The sequence below is a fragment of the Tetrao urogallus genome, assembly GCF_951394365.1.
Source record: "Tetrao urogallus genome assembly, chromosome: 1".
NCBI classification, from domain to species: domain Eukaryota; kingdom Metazoa; phylum Chordata; class Aves; order Galliformes; family Phasianidae; genus Tetrao; species Tetrao urogallus.
The window spans coordinates 145,107,682-145,123,395 of record NC_136813.1 but is presented as its reverse complement, the minus strand read 5'-3'; positions in this window follow the sequence as shown (position 1 = coordinate 145,123,395).

The following is a 15,714-nucleotide window of genomic DNA, read 5'->3' as shown; positions in this document are numbered from 1 at the left end:
GTAGAAGAGCAGCTGCCATTCCACTGACCTTGCTGTAGAGATAAAAGGGGCTGTCAGCTGTTAGATTATTGGGCTACTTTGTCTCGGTTCACTCCTAGGCCCAGCAAGTTAGGAAAAATCATGCGTATTGGATAACATCCAGGCAAGTCAGTGTATTCTGTCTCTGATTGTTGCTTCTTTCTCCCTGAGCCAGTTGCCTCTAGAACATTTGGATCACATCCAGATCTGGAGAGTGACTGTTGGAGAGGGTCTGGTGCTCTGGAACCTGTCCAAGAATGGGGAAGGGCTCTGTGTGGTGAGCCTGATTTCTCCCTGAGCCGGTGCCTAATGCTCTGGATTGATTCCAGGCATGGGCAAGCAGCCCTTGTATGGCAGCCAGAGACAGCACTGCGGCCTTGATACTCCTTCAGTGCAGACTCACAGTTGCACAGTAATGAACTCCACAAAGGTCAGCTGCCTGAACCTCCCTCCTTTCCTCCCGAGTTCCAACTCCATGGCTTGCCTGTCTGGTTTTCACATGCACTTGCTTGACCTTCTCCACTGTATGAGGGGGCCAGCAAGCCAAGAGGTAGGCTTGCTGGGTTGTAATCTAATTGGTATACTGATAATCAGAAGGGCATTGATTTCTGCATCACATTTGAGCTTGTGGGTAATTGCCAGCTATACATAAACATGGATGTTACTTTACTCACAAGCACACCTCTAATGCTATTAGCTGCTTTTTGTATGTGTCACTTACATTGTCAGCTTTTTTTTTTTTTTACCCAAAGCTCACTGACTGGTAAGGAGGGTTTTATACAAGCTACATCAAAGTGTTAACCTTTCTAAATAAATCAGCTGCCGCTGGGCTTCACTTGTGCTATGGGAGAAGGGAAGAAAGGAATTTATTATTTCAAGCTTTGCTTTTTCGACAGTGCACATTAAGAATGAGAACTGTGGCTCAGTGAAATTAAATTTTAATTTTATCTGAAGTTCCTCTTTTGAACTGCATCTCTACCACCTTACTGAACTCCTGGAGTTCATTCTCTCAGCTCAGAATTTCATGACAGGGAGAGTGAGTACGCCAAGTGCTTGGACATTCCCATGCATGTCTTGAAAGACGACATGAGCATCATTTGTCCATGAACTTTTGCCTCCACAACTTTGCCATTAGAACAACTACTAACTAACTGAATAAATATCACTTTACCTGCAGTTAGCTTAACTGTAGCTCTGCCTTTTGCTGATGAAATCCAGCTGTGTCAAGAACTAGATCCCTGTGGCTGATCATGTAGTATAAATACCAATTTCGTTATCTGAGTCATTTTCACTGAATACTGTCTGAGTGACAGTGTGGTGACCTGTATGAAAATATTTGGGTCCAAATCCTAAGGGATGGTGTGGTGTCCCAAAGCTGTCATTGTATTTGATCATGCTTGGCCACTTTGCAGTTTTCAGAGTCAGGAAGAGGACTGAACATGAAGTGAGCAAGCTCCTTTCCCACTGCTGGAAGTTTGAAAGAGCTGAATTGGGTGTGGGTAGCTCTGCCCTTGTGGACTCCTCTCTAGCTGGGCTCTGCCATTTTGTGCTGGTTGTTTAACCGATGCTTGTTGTTACTTGGATTTGCTTTTATGAACTACTTACCATTGTACTTGTGTCCGATTCTAGTCCACAAACCCAGAGCTCTGGGTGCTGCTGCTGTGGTAGGCTGCTGAATATGTTCCCCAGAATGTGAGGAGAGCGTTGGCAGACCAAGGCAATGGAACCTTCCTGCATATTACTGGTTTCACTTTGTTTTTCAGGTTAGGCTGTTGAGATAAAAAGCGGTGGACATTCATGACTGAATGGAATCTCTCCCACTGTGCAGCCATGCCCCCTCTCGACGTGCCTGCCAATGCCAGCACTTCCTTCATCAATTCTTACATCACACTCAAGACCGATGACATCACAGAATTTGACCAAGGAGTCTGAACCAGCTGTTTCCATGGACACAATCTCCATAGTGACAGTGGGAAGGGGAGGGGGAAAAAGGAAACAGGTGGGGGGAACTAAAGAGGGAGGGATAAATATATATATATATAAAGATCTATTTTTTAGTCTTGAAAGACTTTGTTTTAAATGAAAGGTGCGCTATCCCTTTTGATGCTTTTGATTAAAATTAACAAAAACCCAGATAAATTTAAAAAGAACAAATTTGTAGCTGAAGTAAATACTAGATCCAAAATCAGGCAAGGCTTATGGAGCCTAACATTTGGCAGGAAAGAACAGTGGTACTGGGAGCAGTCTGGACTGGATTTGTCTCCCTTCCTCTTGCCTTCTTTCTTTCTCACAACATCCAAGGAAGTCCAATTTTAAAAGGAAAACAAAATCACAGGATAACTTGTTTGTAGGGTATGGGAGGAAGGTTTGAATGGATGCAGGTGGTGGGGCGTTTTTCCTTTGTGTGTGTGGGATAGGGTGGTCATAGTTTTAAGAAACACTGTGTCGATAGTAGGAGCTTGATAAACATCTGAAGGCCCTTAGGTCACGTGGCTCACAAAGTAAGAGGAAACTGCCGTTTGCTTAGCTCATGCACACAAGTGTACACTTCCTACATGTGCTAACTACCTGTTGGAGAAAGGAGCAGCTGCCCTCTGCAGCACGCAACCCAGGCCGTAGCCAGGAGCTGCCTTTGGCGCTGGGGGCAGCGGGGAGGTGTGCTTTACCTGCCAGACTGGGGAGCTGGGAAGGAAGTCTGAATGCTGGTGGAACCAATGTGTTTTCAGAGTGGTCAGAAAATCCACTTAGCCCTTTTTTTGTTTTATGTTTTGCTTTTCCAGAAGGAGGAAGAAGGAATGTCAGTGCAACAGGCTACACTGTGTGGTTATTTGTTGTGGGTTTTTTTGTAAATTATGTAACTGTAAACATTTGGGTTTAAGAAACATAAAACAAAAAACAAAACAAAACAAAAAAAAAAAAAAAAAAACCCACAGTTTTTTTCTTATTAAGGCCTTAAGAAAGGGGTTAGTGCATCTTTCAGGGGTCACTCTGCCATGGGAATAAAATAGCTGTTTCACAAACAGTTTTATATAAAAAAAGCTTAAAAAAACACACAAAAAAAACTAATAAACTTCATTTTAACCTTATCTCCTTTTGTTTTGTGCGAACTTGATTTGTTTAAAAGGACAGAGACACTACTATCTGCTGCTTTTTTGTTTCTTTGCCTTCATCAGTTCTGCCTTCAGCGATGACCTTCTGAACTGGCCCAGCAAGAGGAAGACCACAAAAGCTTTTTAAAATAAAAACTTAGAGTTTGTTTGATGCTCCAAGATAACAAGCCAATGACTGGATAAACTTTGTGTTTGCGTGAGATGGTATTTCACCGATTCACTGACTTCTTTCACTCATAGGATGGTGGCATAACCTAGTGATAACAGCGTGGTGTTTACTGGGAAGTCACTATAGATAGGGATCTAACCAGCATGATTTGGATAAAAAAAGTGGGGTTGATATTGCGGGGAGGGAAGAATTATTTTAAAAAGTTATGTACTGGATGCTTGCTCAGCTACTCGCATTTTGGAGTATTCAGCACATAAAAAATAGTATCTATGATAGCTCATATTAAGATATCTATTTTAACTCTATTTTTAAAAGATCGATTTAAAGATTTGGGAGATCATTTGGCAGTTATTTATTTCTAGAAGTTGCTACTTCCACTGATAAGAATTTGGAAAGCAAGGGCAGTCTTCTGCTCACTCCTTTCCCAGTAGCAGCTACTGACGTTAGTATGTCCTTCTACGTTAAGAAATAGACCTGTTGTGATAAATGTCACTAATGTGTCCTGAACTGGTGCTGAAAATATTTAACTGCTGGTGTAGTCAGAAAAATCATTTTTAGCATAGTTAATGTGATTGAGTAAATGACTTCTTTTCAACTGAATAAAAAAAATTTTTTTTTCCTAGTGTCTGTTCTATTCTACCTGTTTTGAAAAACAAAACAAAATACATAAATGGAGTTATTTCATTGAGGAATCAGCTTTGTGGTACTACACCAGCAGCAGGAGACTGTGGTAAAACTGGTGGAATTTATGCTTTTGGCTCTTTGGGGTGGTGTTACAGCCGAGGAAGGTTTTGGGGTCGGTGGGAGCCGGGAGTCTCAGAGGGTTTTCCTATTGCTCTTCTTGGCAGTAGCTCCTTGTGCACCATGGATGAAGAGCAGCAGAAGTCATATACATCCAAAGAACAAACGGTACCACACTGGACTCCAATTGGGAAGTATTTTGAACCCATCTCATTAGCTTCCACATGGCCCTTTGTCAGTACTGCTGTCAGAAGTAAGGGCCGTGTTCCCCCCAACAGAGGCCCTACAAGTCGACCATCTGCACGGCAGTTGGAGCCTTTACAGGAAACAGAGCTGCAACGATTCTCTAAAACCAAGCTGGAAGGAATCTTAAAATAATGTTTAATGCCTTCTTGGGAGGACTTGGATACGATCCAGAGCAGTCATAAAATCCACTTGGAAATAAAAATCTCTTGGATCAGAAGCTATAAAGTGCCTAAGTGGATTCTGAAAGCCATGAACAAAATGTTTACGAGCTCTATTCTGCAAAAGCGATGAGAGCCTGATGCCATGGATATGTTGGAGTTGAAAGAAAGGGAGAAAGATTTGGAAATCTTGGCTAATTAAGAATTTGTGAAGCAGGAATGACTGCAGCAGAACTGTAAAATGTGGAGATTGTATCAAGAAGAAAATCAGCAACCTGCAAGCAGCTTGGGAATTACCTGCTTGGATGAGGAAATGAACTAGTGGGAGTTTGGTGGGAGTTTGGATAAAGCAGCTCGTTTTCCAAATGTTTCTCCAAGTGATCTCTACAATGAGAGAAACTAGCACCAGTATACTGGGAAATGTAGGTGATGGTTCGACAGCATTTCCAAAGTGAGTAGTTGTTTAAAAATGAACATTTTGACAGCTAACTGGAGTAAACCAACACTGCTGAACATGGTCAAAGAAAAGGATGTGGGATTTTCTGTGTTGTTTTTTTTTTTTTTTTTTTTTTTCCCCCTAAAAGGATGTGCAACAGATGAAGTATGCAAAGGATGTCTATAAATATGAGCTGATGAGGGTTCAGCTGGAGGCCAGGAGGATAAAATTCCTGCAGGGATTGATGGTCGATGTAGGATACATACAACATGCGTATTGTGAAACCAGGAGCTGCTGATTTATTCATCGTGGACTTTCATAGCAAATGACATCTACACTTGGAAATCCAAGGCACAGTCTAACATGGAGTTTATAATGAGATTGTGCACCACAGAAGGAAGGCTGCAGAAGGTGATGGTCATCTCTGCTCAGCAGAGTAAACGACATAGTGCAGTGCCTGGGGATTTTATCTGGGTTTGTGATGCTCTTGAACCTTTGGAATTGGAACACACTAGCTAACACCAAGCTCAAGAACAGCGCTTTGAGTGGGACATGAGAGGGTGGGGAAGAGAGCTGTGAAGGTAATGGGCAACTAAATGACAGCTCTGATGTTATGACTGTTTAATACACTGTACAATCTGTAATCATTGAATCATTAAGTCAGGAAAAGACCACAAAGACCATTTAGTCCAACCGTCAATCCACTGCTACCATGCCCCACTAGATGTACATAATAAAATGTAGATAACTAATGCGCATAACTGTAGAGACAGCAGGGGGAAAGCATTCTGGGACAGTCTGGTTAATAACTCACCAGTAATTGCATATGGTATCCTGAGTGCAGTGGTTGTCTTGAGCACAGCGAAGTACTTGCTTAGCGAGGCACAGGAGTGGTTTGTCTGATCTTCGTGCCAGCTTACCAGACTGGACAGGAAAGCAAGCCTCCATCTAACAGTATAGAAAGCTGAATGCAGATACCAGATCTTCAGATCTACAGGCTGGCTGCGTGGTTGAGGATAAATGGATCAATTATAATTGGTCTGAATTTTACTATTATTACCAATTAAAAGTTTTGTGAAAAAAGCAGGTGTACGGGTAATCCAGGTTTAGTTATAGGTGTAGAAAATACCAGGGTGTGGTTAATTCTTTGAGGTTCTGCTGACCTTCCTGTGAGAAGCTGAAAGTGTTGCAACCTGAGGGTTGGGTTAGAATTCTCTATATTGTGGAACAAGGTGAAATTCTTATTGGTCTGCGGTAGTGAACTTGTAACGAACATCTTGGGTTTGGTTTTGTTTGAGAGCTACTACAGCGTACTGCGAACAAGGTAATTCAGCCAGCTAAGCAGAAGACAGAAGTAACTCCTGGAATGTTGCAGGAGACCAGCAGCTCATAAGCACTTTCTGTGCTAGTTTGACTGATACGCATCACTGAAGAATCATTTCCATAGTGATGAGATTCTACTTACAGTCTAAAGATCAGTGGAACAGTTACAGACAGTGCAGTTGTACACAGATGTTTATTTATTTCTCTGCCTGTAGATTTGGTCAGATGCAAAAGTTTCACTTTGCTGTCCTACTGAAAATGGACCAGGTGGCTACTTAGTCTTTTTGTGGGATTTCATTTCTTAAGTGGAACCAATATGCCAGTTTGCACTTCCACCGAAAGGGGCCTGAACTGAAGGGAAGCACTGCTTGTCTGCTCACTTCTTTCATGAGGCCATGTTCAGAGCTGAGATTGCTTCCCTTTCTTCTTTGATCTGGAGAGGTTTCTTGTAGTTCATTGCTTAACTCAGTTTCACTGCTGTGGTTTCAAGATTTTGGCCTTCAGAAATGCTAATGCTGCTCCACAGCCATAGAGAAAAATTAAGAAGAGAAAAGTACTCTTCAGCCCATAACAAACCTCCTGTGATGGAAATCTTCCACTTTAGCTGGGGGATCAGGACTCAAACTGGTGACATACTCATCTGCTTGACAAAACCCATACACACTTACTCCTGTACTGTACATGAATATATGCAGTTTATCTGCCAGTGCTGCATGCAGTCCATCACTGGCTTTTGGCTTGTAACTATACCTGCTAATAACCAAACCTCGAGATCACAGGGCATGGGGATCTGTGCTCCTGGCTGTGAGACATACCATGACAGTGGTTCCCTGAATTGTATTGAAATGACTTCAGTCTCACATCTTTTAGGGGGGAACAGCAAAAATGTCCAAGATATCTGAGAGGGAGCTGGGAGTCATTATGCTAGAGAGAAGTACAGCGTTACATAGGTATGTGTGCACTACATAGCAAATCGATTCCCCTGGGCTGACACTAATTGATCAAAGAAGTGTCACCACATTGAGTGGTTTTATTAAAAAAGGATAAGCCCTTATGTACACTTTATAGCATTCATAGTAGGGAAACAGAATTGGACTTCCATCACCAGGAATATATTTCTGTCTCTAGAGTGGTGACATCACTTGATTCTTACACACAAGAGGTTATTTTGAGGATGTTTTGGTGCATCCATTGGCATTACCATGAATAGTTATTATATTAAGCTGACTCTGGGTCATATGACTGTCCTTCCATTTGTAGTCAGCAAGAAGAAACGCGGGAAAGCAGACTAAATCTGTTTTTCAAGTGTTGTATGAGGAAACTAGGAATTGCAAGTGGAAACGGGTCTAAAAATGAGTCAAGACTGTGTACAAGGACAAAGAAACTACAGTTTAACATAACCCATCTTTGTGTAATGTCTTGGCTGCATGGAGCTCAGGTAAGGATGTGGCTGTATGAAAAGGGTGTTAGAGTCTGGCTGCTCAGCGGGTGCCTTGTTTTGCTAAAACTTCTGAGGAGAAACTGCCAAGTGTCCAGGTGATGAATGGCAACACCATAACCAACCATTTGGAAAAGAATCCAGAGAGCTGCACTCAGCAGGAAAATAAGTACGGCTGATGGAGGCATGTCCAGTAAGCAGGAGCAGAGGGCAAACAGAATGAACCCATTTTGCATACTCTAACCTGTTTGCCAGGGCTGTATATGGTTCTCCTCCAACTGTGCAACATTCCTGGCTTCATTGGATAAGAAGACACACTGGGAGAGGAACCAGCTCCCGCAGTTGTGAGACTGCAGCTGCAGTCTTGAAAAGGGCACTGATGGCTGCTGTCACCACAGCCTACTGTTGCTGCTACAGAACTCACTTTTACTGAAAGCAAGAGCAGTGTGTTGTCACAAGATCCAAAAAGACTTGAAAAAGATGCCGCTACAGCAGATAAATAAGCATTCCTTATTACAAGTACGAAAGACCGGGTTAGAAACATCAAGTTGCTAAGCACTGGAGGGGCACGTGGAGGCCTGGGTTCCTGCAGGCTGCCTCTGGGGTTTGAAGGTCCATCTGTTAACTTTGAGAGAAGTGGCTCTGTGCCACTTCATTCTGTGCTGTTCGCTTTATTACACAACAGGCCCCAATAAACTCTTTAATGCGAGTCAGTCATTTCCCATCCAAACGGTAATTCCGAACAGAGGATGGATTTTGCTTTTCTTAAAAAGGCTCTGCTGTCTGGATTATCCAAGTTTGTTTGTTCTTCTCAGAGCACAGATACGTTATCTTGCTCTTACGAAACCAGTTTATAGCAGACCACAATCAGTGCAGAAAAGGAAGGCTGCTTCCACATCTGCTAAGGTCAAGGTCTGTGCTGAGCTGTGCAGTGGGGCACTGAGGTAGGCACAGGAAAACCGAAAGAATGTGTGCCTCTGTGGAGCCACGGAACCCATGTGCTGTTCCGGTGAAAAGTGTTGGGTTTCCAGAGCTTCATGTAAGCTTATTAAAAGGGCTGATTGTGCTGGAGAGAGAGACTCTGAATACCAATTCTGGAGAAAGAGAGATTTGCCCCTTAATTCTTTTCAGCATTTATTGGAGTTGCTTGGGATCTGAGAGTAGCAGATCAAGACCAAGAGCAAACAAAAATTATTCCTAAGCTGTAGTCAAGTGCTTAATGAAATACCTGGGAGAGTTTTCTTTTATAGTCCTTCAGGATGCAAAGCAAAGGAACAGCTGGGCTGTTCTGAGCAGCGTCTTCATCTAGCAATTTGCAACAGCCCTCTAACCTTCCTCTTTCTTCACTAAGTGTGTCAAGGAAATACAGCTTCACTTTTTAAGAATGCATGAACTCCTGATGTGTAAGCTTATACCTCCATCTGTAAATGTATCAGCTTAGGTGTTCAACAGCTGGGGAAAATTGAGTAATGTTTTTGCTCACTGACCAGCCTGTGTGGATGGTAAGAGTCTATTTATATGGGTTAAAATGTAACTCAGAACGCACAGGAGACACGTGGACAACTTGAATGCTACCATTCGAGGTTTCCCACAAGGCACTGTGCCTCCACACAAGGAAACAGCCAGCGACCGTGCAAGAAAAAACTCTTCCTTGCAGTCAGAAGTCTCTACCTACAACTCACTACATCCTGAGCACCAGGCCTTGAAATAAGCTTCGAGTAGCTGTACAGCACAGGGCACCTTAAAGAGGAGAGAAGCAACCAGCTCTCATATTTCCCTTTGTTTCCCTTGGTGCACTGACAGTAACTGTTGGGATTTGAGTTGTACCTCCACCTTCATGGCTCATACTGCTTCATTTGTCAGAGAACACAGGTATTCCTGGGAATTTGGAAAATCCCAGGAGACTGTGACTCAAAAAGCTTTGAAGAGTTCCCAAAAGGTGTAAGCAGACTGAGTCATTATTATCCTTTCCACTGACAGTGGAGTCCTCCGGGGACTCCATTGCTGCATTTCCTTACCTTCCATTACTTCCAGGTAATCTGTTCATTGCACACCTGTGTTGCTTGCAGCCATCTTATCCTATCGTTCAGAATTCATTTCTGAGGTACTCAGATGATGTATTCTGGAGCTGTAGCCCAAAGGGTTTGAGACACAGGAGCTCACGTTTCCCAGCTCTCCCTCCCACCCTTAAATTCCCTGCACCTCCAAGCTCACCAGCACTCACCATCCCTGGTGACTGCTGGCTACACAAGTGTGGTAATGCTTCAGCAACTTCAGTCATTGGGTTTTTGGCCTATCAGCTGTTCAGCTATTCTCAGTACTCAGTAGTATTCAGTCTGGAGTTCTGGAATTGTTCTTTCCCTTCCTCCCCCCCCCCCCCCCTCCCCCCCCCATACTGGGGAAAATCTCCATTATCTCCTTTGCTTCACAAGACCAAGAGGTCCATGCAGCTTGTGACTGTTCTCTCATCCTGTTGCCATTTGATTTGGAGAGACCCCTTCTCCCCCCACCCTTCTGTGTTGCAGTGCAGCGGTACAAACGGGGGAGGGTCACATCCCTCAGCTCCTCCTTTTGTACAAACTGTTACCGGGAGGGGTGAGTTAATTCCTCTTGGATAGCTTTTCCTATAGCACCTATTTCTCAAATAAAAGCTCTGTCATTGCCTTTGTTTGCTCTACACGTGGCATGTCAGGGCAGTCAGACGGCACAGATTCTTGAAAATATTCAGCACATATTCAGCACGGTTTTAATCCTGAACTGCGACACATCTTCAGAGCCTGAGTGCCACCATCCAGTGCAGGCAGGGCTGTTCAAGCAGCAGTGGGAGGTTACTCTGAACCCCAAACTGCACCTTATTCCCTCCTGCAGACAGGAGTCAGCACAGAGCATGGCCTGCATAAAGCCTTCAGTGGAAAGTTATCAAAGCGGACTGCACAGAACCACAGCATGTCTGAGGTGGGCTGGGACCTCTGGGTCCATCTGCTCCAACCCCTGCCCTCACAGGGCCACCCAGAGCAGGGTGCCCACTGCCATGTCCAGACAGTTTCTGAGCAACCCCCACTTTTTCCTGCTTTCCAGCAAACCTGATATTTGGTACTTTGGACTTTGGTATAAGCAGTAACGAGTACAAAGCAATTAAGGACGTGCCTGAGGATATCCATTTTCCTGGATATGACCCAGTGTGCCTTACCTCTAAGCAATGCAGTGGAAAGCTCCTGGAAGGAGTTAGCAAACACCCAGCTGTGCTGGTACTTAATAGGTGCAAGGACTAATATTTGTCATCTCTGGATGGAGCATGGTTTTCAAAATCTCCAAATTCTAGTGTTTCAAGTAAGCCAGCATCTCCTACAGTGCTATTATTGCCCAAACATTTGTTTTACCTGCCCAAGTGCTCTGACCTGAGGCTGGAGATGCACAGATGCTGCTGCCGGAGCTGCTGAGGTGTAAGAAACCAGCTCATCCGGAATGGAATTCCAACATGCAATTTGCTGAACAATTCCTGTTAAGAAATTCTGTGCATTTTCATCATTTCTAATCCCCCTTTCACTCCACATGCTCCCACAGGTATTAATCCAACTGTGAGCATTGCTGAGCCAATGTTTCACACCCAAACAGTTATTCATGGCTTTCCTGTTGATAAATAAATATACATTCTGATTTCCAGTGCATATTTGGATCTGTGAAGCATAAACATCATCACTGGAGGCATCAAACGCAAACAACCTGTTTTTGCTGTGGTCGTAAAGCACAATAATCTTCTGTGTTTCCAATGCACTGATAAATACTCCTAAATGTTTGCCATTATTTTGCTGACATAAAAAACACAGATAAAAACATGAAAAAATCCCTAATGAGCTTGATACTGTGTTATTCATGAAAATAACATAATAACAAATTCTGTACTCTAATGCTGAGTACTTGGTGCCTTTGGAAATGACTACCATGGGTTACAGACCACCAAAATTGCATGCTTGTTTGTTTTAATTTGCAGTGTGTTCATAATCATTTCGGCAAAAAAAAAAAAGCAGGGAAAAATGCACGCTTCACATTCTCTGTTGAAGTGCTACGTTATTTGTGGTGTGCTTGCAGAATCAAGATGGTTCTTCAGACCATCTTCTGCTTATTTAATGGGCCACTAGTGAAGGGCAGAGCCGAGGAGCTTGTGAACTGATGTCAGAGCAGCCCCTGGTGTGCAGCCTACAAGCACTGGGCACAGCTTCCTTGTCAGCTCAGCCTGCTCTGCAGATACCTGCACCTTTGCAGACAACAGTCTGAGCATGCAGTCTTCTCCTTTACATTCTTCTTGTGTTTCTCCCTCAGTTGCTGTTTTTTTGCATCCAGTTATTCATTTCACCCATGAATTTAATCAGAGTGATAGAGTAGGCAGTGTGATGTTTCCCAGAACATCTTCAGAGTTGGAGTAATCGCATTCTTGATGCCCGCAGGAAGGCTACATGAATGGGTCATCAGTTGTACCCTTCCTAAGGCTCAGAGATCTACAGCAATAAGTGGTCAGGAAGTAATGCTTCTGGCAGCTCATCTTTCTGGTGCAGCTCTGAAAGCTTTCCTGGGAACAAAGCACATTCAGAATTTGTTTGGATTCATAAACACCCAAACTGGGGGCCTAATACTGAGCAAGCTAGCATTCCCAATACCTGTTTGCCAACCTTCCTCTTTCCTCTGCAATCATGATGGTATCAGTCCTCGTGATCGTACTTTGCACCTAGATTTGCAGGTGCTTTATTACTGCAGGGCCAGTGGCCCCATTACATACATTTTACAAGAGCTGTAAGAAACTGACATGCCAGCCTGCTGCTTGCTTGCCTCCAAGTCACAGCTCAAGTCGATGCTGGAAACAAATCACAGTTCTTCCATCTTTTCAACTGCTAAACGCATATTTAATCACCTCATTATTTTCAAAGGTTCCCACTGATCTTATGCTTTAGAAAAGCAGGATGAGTTTTCCCATATGGATATAAATGCTTTGCTTACAAGAAAATTAATAACGGGATTTTAGCCAGTAACTCTGTCCAAAATTCCTGTGGATGCTCCTGCACAGCTGAGAAAAACCACACGGCACAAGCAGTAATCCAAAAATGAAAAGATGTGCAATATATTCACTGCTCTTGGGAATCTTAAAGATACCCAAATCAGCAGCTGGGACAGAACCAGTGAGGCTGCATGGGCTGTCTGATCCTTCTGGGCTCCTCAGCATTCTACAGCAAGAAGCTGCCCTTTGTGGCTGGGAGATGGGACCCAGGACATGCTCCTGTTTTGGTACCAAGCTCAGAGCCGCTGCTCCTTGAGAGAAAGGGATGGGATGGGCAGCAGAAGCAGAGCACCACCAGGACTTGCTTTGGTTACAGGTGAGCTGCTGGGATGGGTACAGGGAAAAGGAATTTAAAGAACAGCCTCAAGAACAGATTTTGGTCCAATGTGGGAAGGCTGGCAGTAAGTCACTGTGAAAAACTTGGCTATTTCAGGTTACTGTTCTTGGCTATGCTTCAGGTTATTATTCTTGGATATTAAGCATGTGATTGCGCTGTATAATTGCGCAAGCTGGAGTTTTCATCAACAGGGCCATCATACCCTGACAAATCTGTGCCAAATCTGTGATCCAGCCAGGAGCTGGGCATGGGGCGTGCGGCTGTTAAGGGCAGAGGGAGCCTCTCACCCTGCTGCTAGGCTTTTCTTGTTAGGTCCCAACACTTAGATGGTCATTTTGAATTACATCCCATTTTGTCCTATGGTTATGTCTCAGGGGGATGCTCTGAGTACTAAAGATTGCTGGCTCCATACAGACACTGCTGACATCTATGGAAAAGCCCAACAAAAGCAGAGTGTGAGCAGCGGGCAGAAAACTAGGTTTTGAATCCACTGAGTCAAAGCTCTTTCTTCTAAGACCTCTCTGTAGAGCTGTTCAAAATATGGTGGGTACTTAGAAGTCAACAAACGCTCAAACTTCTCTGCAAACAAACCTTTGTCCCATCATCCAGATAATTAATAAATGTGTTAAACATGTGTGGATATCTAAGGGATGTCATTAGTGATCAGCCAGCAGCTGAACTCTGTGCTGCTGATTCCAGCTCTTTGAAATCCACAGACTAAATGCTCTTCCACCCACTTTATCATCTACCTTGTCAGTCTTTATCACATTGGTTTAGCTACAAGGGTACTGCAGGAAATGGTATCAAAGGCTTTGCCGAAGTCACACTTGTCCAACCCACAGCCAGTGCGCTACATGCAGCCCAGCATCATCCCAAGTGTAGCCCTCTCCTTCCCTGACACTTAAATGTGGTGGCTCTTCTTTGTCCCGTGGCCCTGGGCACACGCCCATAGCTCAGCAACACCAAAACGATCAGTGTGCTACAAATGCTGTGCCAACTGAAAGACACCAAGCTGAGACCAAGCTGAGTGGTACAGCTGACATGATGGAAGGAAGGGATGCCATTCAGAGGGACCTCAACAGACTTGAAAGGTGGACCCAAGTGAACTTAATGAAATTCAACACAACAAAGTGCAAGACTTTGCACTTGGGCTGGAGGAATCCCAGGCATTTATACAGACTGGAAGGAGCAGTCCTTGAGAGCAGTCCTGCAGAGAAGGACCTGGGGGTCCTGATGGATGAAAAACTTAACATGAGCCCATAGTGTGCTCTTGCAGCTCAGAAAGCAAATGGTATCCTGGGCTCCATCAGAAGAGGGGTGGCCAGCAGGGACAGGGAGGTGATTGTGCCTCTCTACTCTGCTCTTGTGAGGCCCCAGCTGGAGTACTGTGTCTAGGTCTTACAAAAAGGACACAGAGCTGTTGGAGAGGGTCCAGAGGAGGGCCACAAAGATGATCAAGAAGACAGGCTGAGGGAGCTGGGCTTGTTCAGCCTGTAGAAAAGAAGGCTGTGGGGTGACCTCATTGCAGCCTTCCAGCATAGGGAGCCTACAAACAGAAGGGGAGTAAACTCTTTGAAAGGGTAGATAACAGCAGGACAAGAGGAAATGGTCTTAAGTTGAAGAAGGGAAAATTTAGGTTGGATGTCAGGGAAAGTTCTTTACTGTGAGACTAGTGAGGTGTTGGAATAGACTGCCCAGAGAGGCTGTGGATGCCCTGTCCATCCCTGGAGGTGTTCAAGGCCAGGTTGAATGGGGCCCTGGGCAGCCTGGTCTAGTATGAAATGGGGAGGTTGGTGGCCCTGCCTGTGGCAGGGGGGTTGGAGATTCAGTATCCTTGAGGTCCCTTCCAATCCGAGCCATTCTGTGATTCTGTGAAAGCAGGGCACAGGGAGGGCTGTGCTGTGCAGTGCTGACTCAAGTGATGCCAAATAATTGCATGCACCTTGACCCAGGTGCAAGATCTTGCACTTAGCTTTGTTGACCCTCACGAGTGTCTCCTGATGCCACTACTCCAGGCTGTCTAGGTCTCTCTGGATAGCATCCTGTTCTCTGGGCATGTCAACCGTAACCCACAGCTTGGAGCTGCAAGATTGGAAAAAAAAAAGTCAATTTACACTTGCAAGATCATTTTCAGTTGATATAAATACATTCCAACTCTAAGGATTCTATGACTTTATGACATGCACCCTTTCAAATGTGAGTTGTAATCAGACATTCAACTCTAAATCTGATCATGTCTTCTTACCAGACTTTCATAATCCCTATCTTAACAGAGAAAATATCCCTCACTTCACAATCACACCGTATTCATGTCATCACTTTTTGACAGTACACACACTTTGAACAATTATTGCTGAGGATAAAGTGCAGCAAGAGCAAAATCACATCAAAAATCTCTGATGAATACACTGAGACCTCACTAAGTGATTGAACAAAGATTGTTATTCCCAGAAATATAAGTGATTTTTGAAGTCTCAGGCCACTGTATTAAGATTACTTCTGTGAAGTAAGTGCTTTCTGTAAGGAAAGGCGTCACCTAACCAAAGCTTTCAAAACTTCCACTGGAATAAATTCTCAGCCCTGCAAGCAGAAATCTGAACAGCCTGTGCTTAGGCTGTGCATCTCCCCTGACTTGTTTGTACGAACAATAAGACAACAGAATTAAACTCTTTCAAAACCTGTGTATGC